The sequence below is a fragment of the Jaculus jaculus genome, chromosome 1 (genome assembly GCF_020740685.1).
Source record: "Jaculus jaculus isolate mJacJac1 chromosome 1, mJacJac1.mat.Y.cur, whole genome shotgun sequence".
In the NCBI taxonomy this organism is placed as follows: domain Eukaryota; kingdom Metazoa; phylum Chordata; class Mammalia; order Rodentia; family Dipodidae; genus Jaculus; species Jaculus jaculus.
Genome location: NC_059102.1, coordinates 208,841,431 through 208,846,454, shown reverse-complemented (window position 1 = coordinate 208,846,454; position 5,024 = coordinate 208,841,431).

The window sequence follows — 5,024 nt, the reverse complement described above, 5'->3', positions numbered from 1 at the left end:
TCAACTTAATCAATATGTGTATCCTACATATCAACTAGCCTTCACTTTCATTTACATTCTAATTCAACTAATTTTACTCCAAGAATTAGAACGACACATAAGCATGAGTTTAGAGGCTCCCAACCAAACAGAAGAACAGCATATACAAAAGACATAGTCCTCCTCAGAGAATTATGGCACATGTAGAGATTGAAGTGAATGTCTCTCAATTGATTCAGGTGTTTATTAAAGCTTTTCATTTAGATCTCAAGCCACCTGTCTGGAGGAGGTATCACTAGGAGGGCATATTTGGAATTTAAGCCTAAGATATGCAAAATGCCTGAGCTTTGCCTGGTGTTCTACCATTAGATCTGTAAGCTTCAATAAATCCATCCTCCCATAAACTCTATCTGGTCTGGAGGCTCATGCCAGCAACCTGAAGTTGTCCTATAAAGAACTGGTACGAGATTGTGAGGAGTGGTTGAGATGAATCAGACTATGTGGATTTGGGTCTCTTGGAACTTGTATGCTGTAGGAATAGAAATTTAGTGCTTGCAAATGAACACACCTTCTGGAGTGAGCAGTAATCCAAGTATTATGGACTATTTCTGATGAAAGTTAGAAAATGCTACATGCATTGAGAATTATGGGTGAGCAGTTTCACAGGTCCACCTCTAACCCAGCATAGTACAGTAGGCCACTCACTTCTCAGGTGAGTGATCCTCCTGTATCCCAGTGTTTATAGACAACCTGTCAGTACCCTCATCTCCACCACAGTATGGAATCCTTGATAGGCATATTTAACTCTGCCCACATTCTCCCATGCACTCAGTTGTGACATAGGGCTAGACTTCTCTCCCATGCAATTCTTAAGCAAGGCAGGCTAAGTTTCTCAGATTCCCAGCAAGCAGCACATGTTCTGAGCCCTACACTTGCCTAGGTTGGCATACAGACCACGCATGTGCCCTGGAGCACAGTGTACTAGGCCATATAGGTAATTGCTGAGCATGCCTGCTGTACCCAAACCAGTCATGCTTGTGAAAAATACACTTCCATTCACCCCTCTCCCCACCCCCATAACAGGGAAGACTAGGTCATCTCTGAGTTTACTTTACTCTGTACCCAGCCTAGATATGTATGTAGTCCACCCTCAAAGTTCTTCCCAGAGAAAAGCTGGCCAATAAAATATCCAATGTAGCTGCAGATAATTTCATTCTCACCAAGACAAACAAATTATATCCAGAGAGAGAAACCCCTAAGCAGATCAAATAACAGAAGAAATAATGAGAAGTCATTCCCACCAAAAATGATTAGTCCCATATTTGAAGCATCCAAAGAGAACTACCTAGAAGAAACTCTAGACATAGACTTCCAAAATACAATTGTGATAAGCAGATACAACAAAATGAAGTCAAGAGGACAAAAAATTCAATGTATATCTGAATGAATGCAAAGAGGACAGGAACAAATGCATAATCACCTAAATGCAATGATAAAGTAAAAACAAGACAGGAAAATTGAACTCAGTAAAGAGACAGAGATGCTCAAGCATAACTTTATGGAAAAAAAATGAAATAACTCAAATAAAAGTCTCCCAGGAAAGACTTGCCAATAGACTAGACAATGTGCAGGATAAAATATGAGTCTTTGAGAGTAAGGAAAAGAAAATAGAAAGGATGACCATAATACTATGAGAAATTCCCCCCAAAAAATATATGAAAGAGTGAGAGAAATTTGGAACTTTTTTAAAGACCAAACTTCAAACCATGTGCATACAGAAGGAAAGTCAAGGATATAGAAAATACCTTCAACAAATTATAGCAGAAAAATGTCCAAATGTGACACATGAAAAGCTGATCCATGTACATGAGACATGTAGAATGCAAAATAGATAGGACCATAAGACATATTTCCCATGTCATATTATAGCTAAAGCACTAATTAAACAAACTTAGAATAAAGTGTTTAAATGTTTGAAGCACCATAGCTTTCTATCCAAACTACTATACCCAGCAAAACTATGACTCATAATAGAAGAAGCTTCTCCTGCTGATAGCTTGCTATAAAAACAAACATACCAGCATTCAGACAGCCCTATAGGGAATACTAGTGGAATATGTCATACTGAAGAGCAGAGTAAATAGACTCAAGAGGCTACAGAAGGGAAAAACATAACAATAATCAAAATTAGAACAGTTGTGGAAGCCAATGAAGACCAAGAAAACACCAAATGCACAAAATCATCAACATAGCACAGATTAACTTACACCTTACAGTTATAACTCTGAATAGCAATGGATGCAATGCCCTCAAAAGAGGCTGGATCAGTAAACAGGACCTATCCAATTGCTGTCTTTAAGAAACCCTCCTTACCATTAAAGGCAGACAGCAGCAGGGGATGACATAATGGAAAAAGATTCTCTAAGCAAAGGAAAATAGGGAACAAGCAGGTGTGGCTATACTAACATCTCACAAAACAGACTTTAAACCAAAAGTAATCAACAGAGATTAAAACAAAATCATTTTATACTCATCAAGAAAGCAATTCAACAAGAAAATATAATTCTCAACATATATGCTCCAAATAATGGTGTGCTAAATTTTATAAAGCTGTATCTACTATATTTTAAATTTGACATAAATCCCCACACAATGGTGAGTGACTTTAATAATCCATTATGTCAATGGACATATCATCTAAACAGAAAGTGGATAAATAATAGAGTTAAACAACACTTTAGATCAAATGAACTTAACAGACATCTACAGAACATTCCATCAAAACTCTACAGAATACCCATTCTTAGCAGTTCACAGAACCTTCTCTAAAATAGATCATATATTGAAACATAAAGCAAGTCTCCACAAATTTCAAAAAACTAACATAATTCTTTGTATTGCATTCAACTATGATGCAATGAAGCTAGAAATGACAAGAGAAAATACAAAACTTCCTGGAGATTGAACAACATACCAGTTAATAATGAATGGGTGATTGAAGAAACGAAACAGCAAATAAAAATATTTTCTATAACTGGATGAAAATCAGGCCAAAGCCTTGGCAAAAATAAAGGAGTTTTAAGGGGAAAGTCTAAAGTTCTAAATGCCAACAGTACATAAAAAGATAGACATAAAATAAATAACTAAATGATCCATATGAAGTCTTTGGAAAAACAAGAACAATACGAACTCAAAAGTACCAGATGGAAAATAATAATCAAGATCAAAACAGAAATTGATGAAATAGAAATTAAGAAAATGAGTTTAAAATTTGTGAAACAAAGATGTTGTTCTCTGAAAAAATTAAACATGATTGATAAAACCCCACCTAAATCCATAACCACAAAAAAAAGAAGACCCTAATCAACAAGATTAGAGATGACAAAGAAGACATTACAACAGATACCAGTGAAACTGAAAGAATCATAAGGACATATTTCACAATCCAGAATTCCATCAAATTGGAAGGTTTGGAAGAAATAGATTAATTCCTTGACACATAAGATATATGAAAGTTAAACACAGATGAGGTACTAATCTAAGTATAGCAGTAACATTCAGTAAGACTGACAGAGTAGTTAATAGACTCCTGGCCAAAATGTCCTAATCCAGATAGACCATTTACTTATGCCATACCTTTATACAAGCGTTAAAACTATTGTTTCTTAAATTACTTCACATAATTGAAAAGAAGGTAAGGCTCCCTATTTTATTCTATTAAGCCAGCATTACACTAATATCAAAACCAGATCGAGCCAAGTGTGGCGGCGCAGGCCTTTAGTCCCAGCACTTGGGAGGCAAAGGTAGGAGGATCACCATGAGTTCGAGGCCACACTGAGACTACATAGTGAATTCCAGGTATGGGCTAGATTGAAACCCTAGTTCCGGAAAAAAAAAAAAAAAGGCAGAGACACAATAAAAATAAAGAATTATAGACCAGATCCCTAGTGAACTTAGATGCAAAAATATTTTTAAAAGTCTTGCAAATGGAATCCAAGAACACATGAAAATATCATCTACCTCAATCAAGTACGTTTCATCTCAAGGATTCAGGAATGGCTAAGGATATGGAAATCAATAAATGTAACATATCGCATAAGTACACTTGAGGAGAGAAATCACATGATGATCTCAATACATGCAGAAAAGGCCTTCAACAGAATAAAACATCCTGCCTGGCTGATTGATTTTGTAGCTTGTAGGATTCACTGCTTGTTCACATTGCTGCAGACCTTTATTCCCCAGCTGACACAGCACTTTCCAGCACTAGCTGGCAGAAAACTGGCTTCCATATAATTTCCAGCATGATATCTTTCAGTGTTCTGTGATTGTAGCCTGTGGTGTCTTCAGCAATAGCGTCTAACATTTTTCTAGTGGGTAACAAAGTGCTTTGGCATTGGCCTACATTGTTTAAGGCACAATAGTGGAACATGTATGAGGTAACCAATTGCTCTCTAATTATATATAAGTCCCATTTACTGGGAGGGAATTTGTACCTGGTATTGAGAAGCAAGTCAGAACCCTGTGGCTTGGAATGTCCTAGAGCATAGAGAGAAGCTTCCAGTGTTCTTTGATGAAAAGTAGAGGTTATATGTGTCCAAAAAAAAAAAGTCTTCTAAATTATGTTCATCCAATTTTATTAATGCTGCTCTCACTCTGGGCTAGAGAATCTTGTGTTTTTTTTTTTTTTTTTTTTTTTTTTGTAATACAGTTTCAGAGTCAGGGTGACCTAATATTTACTATGTGGTCTCAAGCTTCCTACCTCTGCCTCCCAAGTGCTGGGACTAAAGGCATGCACCACCACAAACGGATGAGAATCTTTTTTGACTGATAGCAATGAATATCAGGGAGACCCAAGACCCATCAGTGAAAAAGCCTTAGCATGAGATGAACCACCTCTATTATATTCACCAGGGCCCAGCAAACACACTCTTGAAGTCAGGTTTGCATTGATGGCAGAAATCATCCAACCATGAGCACCTTGAGGGGGATAATGTTTATTTTGGCTTACAGATGCAAGAGGAAGCTTCATGATGCCGGGGGGT